Source organism: Oryctolagus cuniculus, chromosome 2, assembly GCF_051225735.1.
Source record: "Oryctolagus cuniculus isolate XC-2025 breed Fujian yellow rabbit chromosome 2, ASM5122573v1, whole genome shotgun sequence".
Lineage (NCBI taxonomy): Eukaryota > Metazoa > Chordata > Mammalia > Lagomorpha > Leporidae > Oryctolagus > Oryctolagus cuniculus.
Genome location: NC_142868.1, coordinates 55,755,971 through 55,771,703, shown reverse-complemented (window position 1 = coordinate 55,771,703; position 15,733 = coordinate 55,755,971). Strand labels below are relative to the sequence as shown.

Below are 15,733 nucleotides of genomic sequence, written 5' to 3'. Positions count from 1 at the left end.
GCAGCATCTTAACCACAATGCCAAATGCCTACCCCCACATCTGAAATTCGGTCATAGGCAGTCTAGCTCCAGCATCCAATAATAATTGGATATGCTACCTCTACAATAAAACTTATCACTCAGTCCCCTAAATGTTGCCTTTCTCCTTTGAATTACTGTACTGTTTAAATCTGTGTTCCCTGAGTCTATAGCACACAACATCTAGCACATAATGCTCTATAAATATTTACTTTTTTAAATTTATTTGACAGGTAGAGTTACAGACAGGGAGAGAGAGAGACAGAGAGAAAGGTCTTCCTTCCATTGGTTCACCCCCCAAATGGCCACCATGGCCGGAGCAGTGCCGATCCAAAGCCAGGAGTCAGCTGCTTCCTCCTGGTCTCCCACGCGAGTGCAGGCACCCAAGCCCTTGGGCCATCCTCCACTGCCCTTCCGGGACACAGCAGAGAGCTATATTAGAAGAGGAGCAGCTAGGACTAGAACTTGGTGCCCACATGGGATGCCGGCACCGCAGGCGGAGGATTAGCCAAGTGAGCCATGCCGTCGGCCCCCAGTATTTACTATTTATAAAAATTTGACTAGGAAATACTTCTTGCTCTTATGTGGTAAATTCTTTGCTATTATTATAACATCTTTTCTCAAAGTGTACTCCAAAGAATACTAATTTCTTTCTTGTTTTTCTCTCTGTCTGTCTCCAGGTCACTTGCATGATTCAGATTTCAAATATTAGTACATTTTTGAGAGACTTTTTTTTTTTTAATTTTTTGACAGGCAGAGTGGACAGTGAGAGAGAGAGACAGAGAGAAAGGTCTTCCTTTGCCATTGGTTCACCCTCCAATGGCCGCCGCGGCTGGTGCGCTGCAGCCAGCGCACCGCGCTGATCCGATGGCAGGAGCCAGGTGCTTCTCCTGGTCTCCCATGGGGTGCAGGGCCCAAGCACTTGGGCCATTCTCCACTGCACTCCCTGGCCACAGCAGAGAGCTGGCCTGGAAGAGGGGCAACCAAGAGACTTTTTATGACCACCTAGTCTAAAATAGCTTTCACTTCACACCCTCAGTTTATATATTGATTTATTACATTCAAATTAATCATCATTATCTGGTCATCAATAGAGCTAGCCTACTCTAGCTCTACTTCAAATAGCCTATGACTGCATCTGTAGCAAATAGCAAATTCTCAATTTTTTTATTGAAATAGTAAATGCATTGTTCATAAGTTATCATACTAAGTAAATATTTTTTCAAATAAGATTGTGTAACTTTGGGTTAAAGAAAGTTAAATAAATTTTTCAAGATATCTCTAGCTTGTCAATCTCTAAGAGGCATGTGTAATAAACTAAATTTACCAAACTTACATGGTCGTAGAACTAATCTGGACATGCGAAATTTTTGTATGTTTAATGAATCTCCTCAAAGGGGCACACTCTGGCAAGAGCCAGACAGAGATGTGTTAACTAGATGACGACTTACTGACACTGCTTAAGACATGCCCTTGTACCCAGTTTTTTCTTCACTCAACACATTCTAAGACCAGGTAAAGCAAGCTGCATACCCTCACAAGGCTGCTACAAGAATCAAAGGCAGCATAATGCATGGTTTATAGTGCATAATTCCTACCCCTAAAGGCAGCTCTGCAAGAGTGGCACAATTTCTAGGTTACGGACAAAGAGAGTAAGGCTCTGGGTAATGAAGTAATATGCCCCAGTTCACCCAAGTATTACAGGTGTAGATCAGTACTGAAGTTCATACCTGTCTCCAAAGCGCATCTTCTCCCACTATTGTATGCTCTACCTTTTCTTACCTCTGCTATCTCCAACAATATCCGGGACATGCTAGGGCCTGGGCTTTGGGATGACCCTGAATGAGGTGTGGCAAGTAGAGCTGGAACAGAAATGGAAGTCGGCACATCTTCTCTTCCTCTACAGGCACTTACATTGTGGCTTGAATAATTCCAAGAATAAACTGTAGTGAGATTTTTATCCCCTAATTTTTACTATGGAATGTTAGTAGCAAAACAAGGTGGGGACATGTCTAATTACTAGTAACACAACCATTTCTCACCCTTTTACTGTGTAAGATTTCTGAAAGTTCTTTTCCCCACTGCTAAATTAAGCTAATTAAGAAGTAAATTACATTTCTCAAAAAGATTTATTTATTTATTTTGAAAGTCAGAATTACAGGGAGAAAGAGAGAGAGAGAGACAGAAACAGAGAGAGAGGGAGAGATCTTATATTCCACTGGTTCACTCCCCAGATGGCCACAATGGCCAGGACTAGGTTAGGCGGAAGCCAGGAGTAAAGGGCTTCATCTGACTCTCCCAAATGAGTGGCAGGGGTCCAAACACTTGGGGCCTCTTTCCCTGCTTTTCCTAGGCCATTAGCAGCGAGCTGGATCATAAGTAGAGAAACTAGGACATGAATTGGCACCCATATGGGATGCTGGCATTTCAGGTCACAGCTTTATCTGCTACACCACAAATCAGTCCTAAGAAGTAAATTATTTTTATTATAAAAGTCTGGTGCATGGTTTAATCAAACACATATCATTATCCCTTCTTTCCCTTATATACATAAAATTTCTTTATGCTTTATAAGAGAATATGTTATAATATGCTCTAGATACTGTCATCTTAATGCAATATAATTTTTAAAAATTTAACATATAGAAATCTTGCAGCATCATTTTGTTTAAGAAAGAAATATTGTTTCAGTGATGAATCTGAAATGATGCAGCTACTTTCCAGAACTTATTGAGAGAAAGCATTCACTGGAATTAGATCTCTACTATCCACATATTGATAACCACAAATTATATAATTACTTATGTTTCTGTGCAGAATAAACATGTTCTAAATATTTCACCTTCTCTGAAACACATGTATCTTTCAAATGTATCTCTAGATGTCTGGGCAAAGAACCCAACATTTATATGCATAAGCCTGTTATTTAAACAACAGGAATTAATGAAGATAATACTCAGGAAACAAAGCAAAATCTAACTATAGATGCAGTTCTGAGGTTAGGTCATTATTACACTACTGCACCATGAACACCAAATTAATTTATTTTCATGATAAGCAAACAATAATCTTCATGTTACGAAAATATAGTGCCTTATCCTTGATCCAAGTTCTTTTCAAAGTCTTGGGAACATATAATATATCACCATTTTAAACAACTTAAATACATCCTAACTTAAGACTCCTTTCACTACTAAAATATAAGCCAAGAAGTTAATGCAATTTTGCCTTTTCCAAGACTTAGATTTTATCCCCTATTAATTAGACAATTATCAAATAACTGTAAGTATATCCTTTGAAAGTAAGTAAAAGGAGCAATTGGGATTATCCTTGGGGCATACTTTTTAGCTTTAGGGTTTAAATTAATTCAATAGAAGCCAAAACATGATTTGTAGTTTTCCCCCATTATTGAACCCCATGTGGCATTTTTGAAAGTTTCTTTGGATTCTATGCCAGATTTAGTTTCTTCACTAGAGACTATATGCCAGAGTAAACCAACATAAGTTCTTTTACCTATCTCATCTAAGCCATCTTATCTGAATAGCTTTGGAGGAACAACCTGTGTTGTAAGCATGGAATGTAACAGAAGTGCTTAATGGTAATTACAGATTGTCCAAAGAGATTATCCAGGGCAAGGATAACTCTGCTCCTGCATCAGAACTAGAGTTCCTAGAGAAGAAATTTTTTGTTTCTGGGTTACACTCAGGTATTGAAGGCACCAGGGAGTGGAGGAGGTTTTTAGGCCATCTTCATTCCATTGCAGACTCATCTTAAAAGCCTACAAAAGTTATATAGTCAAGTTTACTCCAGAGAATTCAGAAAATCAACTCAAGCATTTAAAAGTCTTTTGGATTAATGGTATTGGATTCAGAGAATTGTTTTAAATACGCAACACACTTTAAAGTTAACCTAAAACTATTACCAGTCGCTTAGGTCCCTTTTATTCTTTGGAAGTTTATACTGCCATTTTTATAGATCATTTTAGTATCTTTTTAAGAAATGACTAAATTTAGTAACAAATGAAGTAGTCACAAATACTTAAAGAAGAGAATGAAGAAATAAAAAACAATAATAGTACAAAAGTCTTATCAAATTTGTTTAAAGATACCTCATCAAGTACCAACTCTCAATATTAACTCCAAATTCTTTAAATTTTGGTCTTGAAATTAAAGAACTGGCTTTATAAATATGTGTATTAAAAACCAAATCTTATGAACAAATGGAGTTATTACAGCACTGAAAATTAATACCTGCCATTTACCCACTGATTCTATGTATAAATATAGCAAAAGAAAACTATGCCAGAGGTTTTCAGGTTTACAAAATCCTCCATTGATCAATAGCAACCACAACAAAAAATGCCAAGAACACTTTTTTTTTTCCTTTGAAGATTTATTTATTTGAAAAACAGAGTTACAGAGACATAGAGAGAGGTAGAGACACAGAGAGAGGTCTCCTATCTGCTGGCTCACTCCCCAAATGGCCGCAATGGCCAGAACTGAGCTTATCCAAGCCAGGAGCCAGGAGCTTCTTCCAGGTCTCCTACGTGGGTGCAGGGGCCCAAGCACTTGGGCCATCTTCTAGTGATTTCCCAGGTGCATTAGCAGGGAGCTGGATCAGAAGTGGAGCAGCCGGGACTCAAACCAGCCCCCACACAGGATGCTGGCACAACAGGCTTTAAATGTCTGTGCCACAGTGCCAGCCCCCAAAAGAACACTTTTAAGATTCAATCTGGGGGCCAGCGTTGTGGCGTAGTGGGTTAAAGCCCTGGCCTGAACCACCAGCATTCCATATGGGTGCCAGTTCTAGTCCTGGCTGCTCCACTTCTGATCCAGATCTCTGCTGTAGCCTGGGAAAGCAGTAGAAGATGGCCCAAGTCCTTGGGCCCCTGCACACACGTAGGAGATCTGGAAGAAGCTCCTGGCTCCTGGCTTTGGATCAGCTCAGCTCTGGTTGTTGCAGCCATCTGGGGAGTAAACCAGCGGATGGAAGACCTCTCTCTCTCTCTCTCTCTACCTCTCTCTGTAACTCTTTCAAATAAATAAAATAAATCTTTTTTTAAAAAAAAGATTTAATCTAAACAGTGCTATGGCTAAAAAACAGATAAAATTTACCTCCTAGAAGATAAATCTGAATCAAAGATACACAAAACTACATCCAAAATAAGTGCTTAGGATAAAAAACTTGTATTAGTTTTGAATTACCAGCAAATATCATCTCTCCTTTAGTTATAAATAATAATGAATTCCTAAATTTACATTCAAAGCCACAATATATTTCTGTGAATGGGGAAGTGCTGGCAAAACACACACACACACTCTCTCTCTCTCTCTCTCTCTCTCTCTCTCTTCTCAACAGCTTTCTAAACATTTTTTAAAAGTTGCAATATGGTGTATAAAAGCCCTTAGGCAGTAAGACAGAATTTCAAAGTTGAGAAGTAAATTGTCTATTTAAATTTAAACTGTCCCTTTAAACAACCAAAAGTACGTTCCAAAACATGCTTTAGTATAAATGCTGTGTATTAACATGTCATTTAACTCTTACAATAAGAACTCCAATTAGTTTACATTATTAATATTCTATTATCTATTAATTCTTTTAATTCTGTATCTTAATAGTCTATTATCGGACCGGCGCCGCGGCTCACTAGGCTAATCCTCCGCCTTGCGGCGCCAGCACACCGGGTTCTAGTCCTGGTTGGGGCGCCGGATTCTGTCCCGGTTGCCCCTCTTCCAGGCCAGCTCTCTGCTGTGGCCAGGGAGTGCAGTGGAGGATGGCCCAAGTGCTTGGGCCCTGCACCCCATGGGAGACCAGGAGAAGTACCTGGCTCCTGCCATTGGATCAGCGCTGTGCGTCGGCCGCAGCACGCCGGCTGCAGCGGCCATTGGAGGGTGAACCAACGGCGAAAGGAAGACCTTTCTCTCTCTCTCTCTCTCTCTCTCTCTCTCACTGTACACTCTGCCTGTTAAAAAAAAAAAATAGTCTATTATCTCTTAATTCTTTTAATTCTGTATCCTAAGCAAACACAATAAACAACAATCATGATGCAATTAGTTAAACTATTCAAGAACTATTTGATTGGCTCTAAGACCATCAAAAAGACCTGAAATCCATTTACAAATAGGAAAGTTGAATACTAAAGTCTAATTGCTTTCACTAACTATATCTACATAGTAAATGAACAAAATTTATATTAAATAAAAACTCAGTGTGAATAAAGAAATAAATTAATTTGGAAAATTAATAAATAAATTATTAGTATTGTCAATGACTGAATATACTGAGTCTCCTTTTATTAAATTTAATCTATATTTTTTGGTACAATCACTTGTTTTATAAGCTACACAGATACTGCTTAGTAAATGATGGATTTCAAACTCATTAAATTCGTATTCTTTAGAAAGACAGTTTAAAAATGTTATTTTCCTTCACCCTTGCTCCCCTAAAATAAAAGTTCCAGTATTTTGGTTAAGATGAATACACTATTCATTAGCTATATTAAATAAAAGTCAATAATTTATAAGGTTAGTAATTTCCTTCCCTCTTTTGTGTCTTTCTGGTTTATCATTCATTTATACAAAAATCTCTGCAAATTGTATACTATACATCACAGATAAGGATTCCATATTGTCAAATGAGAACTAAAACCTGACATAAAAATAAATCTACAAAAATGAATTTTACTCTTGTACAGAAACATGCTTTATCATCTTTGACAGACACATCAAAAAAAATGTTGAGGTCAGAGGAAAAGGAAAACAAATAATGACAGAGATAAACAAGGGGGCTGGGCAGTGACTCTCTGCATGAGACTTGAGGAGCCTGCCCAGAAATCTCCATTTCTGACTTATATATGAAGCTTCTATAATAGAAAATTCCTTTAGGTTAAATCAGATTATTTCTAGAGGGTCTATGTTACTCAAGAATGATTTGTGTACAAGGTACAGAAACCAATTTAAGCTAGCTTAAGTAAAATGTTATTTATTATAAGAACTGAGGTCAATGTCACAGAATCCAATCTGCAGGGAGAACAGGTAAGTCTCCCGGAAATTAAAAGGTTGCCAGGCAGAAGCATAGTCTTTTTGTCTGTCTGTCCATATCACCCTTCATCTTTGCCTCTGAAAAGTCTATTCCTTTCCTTGGAAAGACATTTGGGTTGTCCTTTCCCAAATAACTATGCCTTGTGTATGACTCTGATAATCAAGTAGTTTTGACTCTGATGCTGTATCTACCAATCAACTTTGTACTATCTCTAGTGAACAGTGCCACATGCCTCAAAAACCCCAGGTGAAGGATACAGCTGATCTAGCTTTGACACTTCCATTTCAATCAATGGTGTCCACAGAACAGAGTCGTTCCTTCCAAGCCGTGGGTAGGGACAACAAACTAAGAATGTGATGTAGCTTAAGAGCAAAGGGGCATCTAAGTTATAAGGTCCCATAGAATGCAATAGAACACTAAAGCAGCTGGATTCCTACCGTGAGGACTGGTATACCTGGTTCAGAGAGCATTGGCCAGTAGCATCATTCAGGTACTTCAGCACTTTGATTTCACTATTAGCAAATTATTCCTCAAGATACTGAAATTCTTCCAAAGAAAATTAGATGTTCATTAAAAACTGATCAATAACCAAGTCAGTTTTCAAAAGATGAGCTAAGACACTAAAGTTTCTTTTCTGTAGAACTTTCCAGAGCTTTTAACAGGCTAATAATATACACCAAGAACCTCAGGACAGGAGAGGAATCAAAGAATATACACCTCTCAACTTCACTGGCTTAAGAACCCTTTTTAAAGTAATATCTGATTGGGTGGCACTGTGGCATAGTGGGTAAAGCTTCTGCCTGTAGTGCTGGCAGCCCGTGTAGGCCCAGTTCAAGTCTGGCTGCTCCACTTCTGATCCAGCTCTCTGCTATGGCCTGGAAAAGCTGCTGAGGATAGCCCAAGTCCTTGGGCAACTGCACCCATATGGGAGACCCGGAAGAGGCTCCTGGCTTCAGATCAGCTCAGCTCCAGCCATTGTGGCCATTTGGGGAGTGAACCAGCGGATAGAAGACCCCCCCACCCCGCCCTGCCGCCACCTCTACCGCTATAACTGTGCCTTTCAAATAAATAAATAAACTTTAAAAAACAAACAAAAAAGTCCTTTTAAAGAAATACCTGCTGATATCTTTTTGTTCATGGAACACTGTCAAAGAAGTGCCACTTGGTGGTATTGAATCACATCTCAGCCTGTGTTTCTTTTTCTTTTTTTAAAAGTTTTTACTTAATGAATGCATTTTTTTCATAGATACAACTTCAGGAATACAGTGGTTCTTTCCCCCATACTCACCCTCCCACCCCAACTCCCAACCCACTTCCCTCTCCTTCTCCCATCTCCTTCTTCATTAGGGTTCATTTTAGTTTGATTGTATATACAGAGGACCAACTCCATGCTAATCACAGATTTCAACAGTTTGCACCCCCACACACACACACAACATATAGAGTACAGTTTGAGAACAAGATTTGCAGTCGATTCTCATAGTACACTCATTAAGGAAAGAGTAAGTGCACAGTGACTTGTGTTGTTCCTTTAACAATTAACACTCTTTTTTTTTTTTTTTTTTTGACAGGCAGAGTGGACAGTGAGAGAGAGACAGAGAGAAAGGTCTTCCTTTGCCGTTGCTTCACCCTCCAATGGCCGCCACGGCCGGCATGCTGCGGCCGGCGCACCGCGCTGATCCGATGGCAGGAGCCAGGAGCCAGGTGCTTTTCCTGGTCTCCCATGGGGTGCAGGGCCCAAGCACCTGGGCCATCCTCCACTGTACTCCCTGGCCACAGCAGAGAGCTGGCCTGGAAGAGGGGCAACCGGGACAGAATCCGGCGCCCCGACCGGGACTAGAACCCGGTGTGCCGGCGCCACTAGGCGGAGGATTAGCCTAGTGAGCCGCGGCGCCAGCCACAATTAACACTCTTATTTATGATATCAGTGATCACCCAAGGCTCTTGCCATGGGCCGCCATGGCTATGGAAGCCTTTTATGACCACAGACTCCATCAGTATTTGGACATAACCATAAGCAAAGTGGATGTTCTCTCCTCTCTTCAGAGAAAAATAAATCCTTCTTTGGTTTAGCCTGTGTTTCAATTCCCATTCCATCACATACCTCAGGAAAGGCATTTAAATTCCCTAAGTGGCAAATTTCTTTATCCATAAAAATGTCAAAAGATCAACCTGAGAATGTAAACACATCTAGCAGAGGGCATAGTAAGAGTTCATAAAAGCTATTTGTAAAGAGATTTCCAAAAGCTTGGAAAATGGATGAAAAAAATAAAAAATAAACCATTTCTCAACAAAAGTTCCGGAAAATCAATTTCAAGGAACTTTTGTAAGCAATGGTATCAGTCATTTGACAATGCCACTGCAGTCTTTCCTACATTTTCACCTGAAGAAAAATGGGTGCCCTTGAAAGTTTCTTTGGTGTAGGAAATAAAGAGAAGTCAGAAGGAGCCAAATCAGAACTGTATGGTGAAAGCTTAATTATTTCTCTTTGAAACTCTCATAAAATTGTCCGTGTTTGATGAGAGGAATGAGTAGGAACACTGTCATGGTTTGAGGACTCATTGATGAAGTTTTCCCAGAAAGCTAAAACTCTGGTTAACTTTCTCAAAATATTCTCTAATAAGCACAAGTTATTGTTCTTTGGGCTTCCATAAAGTCAGCAAGTAAAATACATTTGGCATCCAAAAAGGCTGTAGCCATGACCTTTGCTTTTGATCACTCTCCTTTTGCTTTTTACTGTACCACTTCCACCTTTTGGTAACCATTGCTATGATTGTCTATGTTTTTAGGATTTCACTGGTCAAGCTATGTTTCACCTCCTGTTACAATTTCGCAAAAAAATTCCTCAAGATCTTAATCCCACTTACTTAAAGAGTCCTTTGAAAACTCTACTCTCATCTGTAGCTGACCTGGGCACAAGAGTTTTGGTACCCAATGAACAGAAAGTTTCTTTCATTTTAATATTTCAGTCAGAATTGCAGAAAATGAACCATTTGAGATGTCTATGGTGTTGGCTAAAGTTTCTGCTGTTAATCATCAGTGCTCTTCAATTAAGGCATGAATAAGATTAATTTTTTCTTTGCAAATTGATGTGGATGGGCTTCATCTTCAACATCTTCTCATCTGTACCCATTTGTAATTCCTGATTTCCTTGGGGGCACTATCCTCATAACCTTTTCATAAAGCATCAGTGATTTCACCATTTTTCCTCCTAGGCTTCACCACAAATTCAACATATGGTCTTACTTCAATTTTAACAGAATTTACATTGTTCCAATAGAGGCTATGTGCAAACTCATGTCTTGTCATTTTAGTGCCTCTGACTAGGTTCTGCTCACATGGTATAAAAAATTAATATTTTGTGCTGGTGCAAAGAAATTTTGAAATTTATGCATAGTTTGTTCATAATATGCATTTTCCATGAACTTTCTGAAGAACTCTCATATTGATTCTCAATTTTATTTTATTTTATTTTTTTAAGATTTATTTATTTATTTGAAAGTCAGAGTTACACAGAGAGAGGACAGGCAAAGAGAGAGAGAGAGAGAGAGAGAGAGGTCTTCTATCAGCTGGTTCACTCCCCAAATGGCCACAACAGCCAGAGCTGTGCCGATATGAAGCCAGGAGCCAGGAGCCTCCTTTGGGTCTCCCACGCAGGTGCAAGGGCCCAAGGACTTTGGGCCATCCTCTACTGCCCTTCCAGGCCACAGCAGAGAGCTGGATCGGAAATGATGCAGCAGGGTCTCAAACCGGTGCCGACATGGGATGCCAGCACTTCAGGCCAGGGTGTTAACCTATTGCGCCACAGTGCCAGCCCCCAATTCTCAATTTTAATACTAGAATTTGGATCCCCACACAAATGGAGAGTAGTTATGTTAACTTGTTATATTACTATATGTAAATATAAATAAGTAAAAACATAAGGGGGAATTTCGAGATGGCAGAATAGGGTGGGAGCTTATTGCTCTAGTCTAGGGGAAGATAGTTTAAAAAAGTGGAGAGAGTACAATCTCAGGGAAGAGTCAGGGAGAAACCTGCAGAGGAAACTCCATACAAATTAGATGGACACTGTAGATCTACAAAGAGTGTGTGGACGCAACAGCTCAGGACTCCAGAAGCCAAGAGCCTCAGCACCAGCTTTGGAGAGTGAGGTAAAACCAGACTGCAGTAGCCCAAGCCACAGGCAATAAAGCTACAGGAAGGGTCTGGGATGAATCCTCTGTTGGGGGAACAGTACACCCGCCAACCTAGATGGAAACTAAGGGGGCACATTTTTCCATCCCCAAAGACCTAGAACTGGTGTCCTGTAACTAGCCGAGAGAAGGGTGGGTGCCATTTTGGACATACTAAACAGCAGCACCAGCCAGTGTCCACGCGCCCTACAAGCAGCCAAGTAGATACCTGAGTCTGGATGGGAGTACTGACAGGGGGTTGGGTGCTTGTGACTGTGGGAGCCTTGTGTGCTGGGTCTGTGAAAACACTGTGGCTATGTGGGAGGGTGAAGAGTCTTGTGGCTGGGTCTCTGGGTAGTAATCATGGGTGGCTCCAACACTGGGGGCTCATTAATTCCCTGGTGAGGGTCCTTGCTGTGGGATCCATGCTCACACCAATGCATGGATCCACTGTGTGGTTCTTATATCAGCACAGATGAATATTGTTCCCACTGAGGCCAGCACCCAGGCACTGGTCTCCTGGGAGGAGAAGGGGTGAGTGTGATACTATGCCAACAGAGCAAATTAAACTTTCCCTCTGATTAAAAAAAGAAAAAGAAAAGGAGATTCAACATGCCCAACTTGGATGTCACCTTGGACACTATCCTCACACTGGGCTACAGAACAGTTCCCTGGACACACCCAGCACATACCTCAGGGTACTCACTGGAAGAGCAGATACTCCACTAAGCCACATAGGCACAGTCCAAAGATAAAAGCCACCAGGTGAAAAGAAGAGAGAGAGAGAGAGAGAATCACCACAAATGCCTAAAAATAAACAAAGCAATACAAAAAACAAGAATAAGGAAGACAACATGACTCTCCCAAAGGAACACAACACTTCAATACTGGAATTTGAAGATGAAGAGATTCAAGAAATGCAGGAAACAGAATTCAAAATTTGATGAGGATTACTTAGCAATAATTGAAGCAAATCCACAAATTAAAAAATCCATTCATAACAAAAATAAAAAGTTTTCCCATGAAATTGAGATTTAAAAAAAATCAAAATGAAATATTGGAAATGAATAATTCAATAGATCAAACAGAAAATGCAGTGGAAAGCCATAGAAACAGACTCGGTGAGGCAGAAGAAAGAATATCCAAGAGACAAATCGCTGAAAATTTTACAGTCAGACCCAAAAAAAAAAAAATAAGAAGAAATTAGAAAACTATAAAACAGTGGTGGAGATTTAAGGGATACTATCAAACAACCCAAAATACAGGCCTAAGATTTCCTGCAGGCATGGAAAGAGAGAAAGGATTAGAAGATCTTTTTAGTGATATAATAACAGAGAACTTCCCTAATTTGGAGAAAGAAAGGGACATTGAAGTACAGGAAGCACACAGAACTCCTAATAGACATGACTAGAAAAGAACTTCATCACAACACATTGTAATCAAACTCCCCAGCGTAAAACATAAACAAAAGATTCTAAAATGTGTACAACAGAAATGCCAGATTACTTTCAAAGGATCTCCAATTAGACTCAGCAGACTTCTCATCAGAAATCCTAAAGGCTAGGAGAGAATGGTGAGATATATGCAAGCTTTAAGAAAAAAAAAAAAACCTGTAAACCCAGAATATGGTACCCTGCAAAGCTCTCATTAATGAAGAAAGGTGAAATAAATACCTTCCATAGCAAATAGAAATTGAAAGAATTTGTCACCACTTTTTCAGTCTTAAAAAAGCTGCTTAAGGATGTGCTACACACAAAAATAAAGAAACATGGTCATTATATGAAAGAAGGTGAAGGCAGAAAATCTCTCAGTAAAAGTACAAAGGAAATTCAAAGCAAAAAATAGGAACATCTATGGAAAAATGGCAGGGACAAGTCATTACTTATCAATAGTCCCCTTGAATGTAAATGGCATCAACTCTCCAATTAAAAGATACAGATTGGCTGGATGGATTAAAAAAAACAAAACCCATCTATTTTTGCCTACAGGAAACATATCTCATCAACAAAGATACCAGTAAACTGAAAGTAGAAGGATGGAAAAAGATATTCCATGCTAACAGAAACCAAAAAAGAGTTAGTGTAGCCATCCTAATATCAGACAAAATAGACTTTAACACAAAACTGATTAAAAAAAGGACACTATGTAATAATTAAAGAACCAGTTCAACAGGAAGATGTGACTATTATAAACATATATACACCTAGTTACTGGGCACCTGGCTATTTAAAGAAATGTCAGTGGATCTAAAGGGAGACATATACTCAAATACATTAGTAATGGGGACTTCAATACCAAAGTTTCAGCAATGGACAGATCAACCTGACAGAAAATCAGCAAGGAAACAGAATCAACTGACACTTTAGATCAAATGGACCTAACAGATATCTATAGAACTTTTCATACTACAGTTGCAGAATACAAATTCTTCTTACCAGTGCATGGAATTTTCTCTAGGATAGACCATATGCTATGCCATAAAGCAACTCTCAGCACATTGAAAAAATCTAAATCATACCATGCATCTACTCTGACCACAATAGAATGAAGTTGGAAATCAAGAACTCAAGAATCCCTAGAACATATGAAAACAAATGGAGACTGAACAACATGTTCCTGAATGAGCAGTGGGTCATAAGAGAAATCAAAAAATTTCTGGAAATGAATGAAGACAATACAACATATCAAAACATACAGCATACAGCAAACGCAGTGTTAAGAGGAAAGATTATATCAATTGGTGCCTATATCAAAAAATTGGAAAGGCACCAATAAATGAGCTATCAATGCATCACAAGGACCTAGAAAAACAACAGCAACAAAACCCAAAACTAGTAGGAGAAAACAAATAAATCAAAATTAGAGAATAAACAAAATCAAAAACAAAAAAACAATAAAATGATTAGCAAAACGAAGAGATGTTTTTTTGAAAAAATAAAATTGATACACCATTGGCCCAACAAGCCAAAAAAAAAATGAGGGAGAAGACCCAAGTCAACAAAATTAGAGATAAAAAAGGAAAGTTAACAGCAGACACCATAGAAATAAAAGAATCATCAGAAATTACTACAAAGAACTGTAAACCAACAAATTCAGAAACCTACAAAAAATGGATAGATTCCTGGACACATACAACCTGTCTAAATTGACTGAAGACACAAGAAACTTAAAGAGACCCATAACCAAGACGGATATTGAATCAGTAATAAGACTCTCCCAACAACAACAACAAAAAATCCCAATACTAAATGGCTTGACTGATGAATTCTACCAGATATTGAATCAAGAATTAACTCCAATTCTTCTCAAGTTATACAGAACAACTGAAAGGGAAGGAATCCTCCCAAAATCTTTCTATGAAGCCTGTATAACCTTAATCCCTAAACCAGAAAAAGATATGACAGAGAAAGAGAACTATAGACCAATATCCCCAATGAACATAGATGCAAAAACCTTCAACAAAATACTAGCCAATCAAATCCAACAACACATGAGAAAGATCCCTGACCAGGGCCAAGTGGGACTTATTCCTGATATGCAGGGATGGTTCAAGATCCCCAAATCATTCAGTATAATACATCATGTTTAAAAATTGAGAACAAAAATCACGATTATCTCAATAGATGCAGAGAAGGCATTTGACAAAATATAACACCCTTTCATAATGAAAACTTTAAGCAAACTGGGTATTGAAGGAATATTCTTCAACACAATCAAGGCAATTCATAACAAGCCCAAATCCAGCATCCTATTGAATGGGGAAAAGTTGGAAGCATTCCCACTGAGATTCAGAACCACAAAACGATGCCTATTCTCACCAAGGCTATTCAATAGACTCCTGGAAGTTTTAGCCAGAGCCATTAGGCAAGAAAAATATATCAAAGGGACACAAACTGGGAAGGAGTAAGTCAAACTACCTTTATTTACAGATGACATAATTCTATATATAGGGGATCCAAAAGACTCCACTAAGAGGCTATTGGAACTTATAAAAGAGTTCAGTAAAGTAGCAGGATATAAAATCAGTGTACAAAAATCAATAGCCTGGACCAGTGCTGTGGCTTATTGGATAAAACCACCACCTGCAGTGCTGGTATCCCATACGGGTGCTGGTATCCCTTACGGGTGCTCCACATCTGATCCAGCTCTCTGGTATGGCCTGAAAGAGCAGTAGAAGGCCCCAGTTCATAGGACCTGGCACACATGTGGAAGACCTAGAAGAAGCTCCTGGCTCCTGGCTTGGGATTGGGAGAGCTCCAGCTTTTGCTGCCATCTGGGGAGTGAAACAGTGGATTAAAGACTTTCCTTCTCTCTCAATCTCTCTTTCTCTCTCTCGGCTGCTGCCTTTCTGTATCTCTGCCTTTCAAATAAATAAATAAACTTTTAAAAAAATCAACAGGTTTTGTATACACAGACAATGCCATGGCTGAGAAAGAACTTCTAAGATCAATCTCCTTAATAACAGCTACCAAAAAAATCAAATACCTTGGAATAAATTTAAC

At 39.1% G+C, this 15,733-nt stretch overlaps 1 protein-coding gene across 4 annotated transcripts in view; it reads right to left on the bottom strand.

The window, feature by feature from the left end:
- GALNT7 (polypeptide N-acetylgalactosaminyltransferase 7) overlaps positions 1 to 15,733 on the bottom strand; it is a 182,651-nt gene that overhangs the window by 131,914 nt on the left and 35,004 nt on the right. The gene's annotated exons all lie outside the window — the stretch shown is intronic.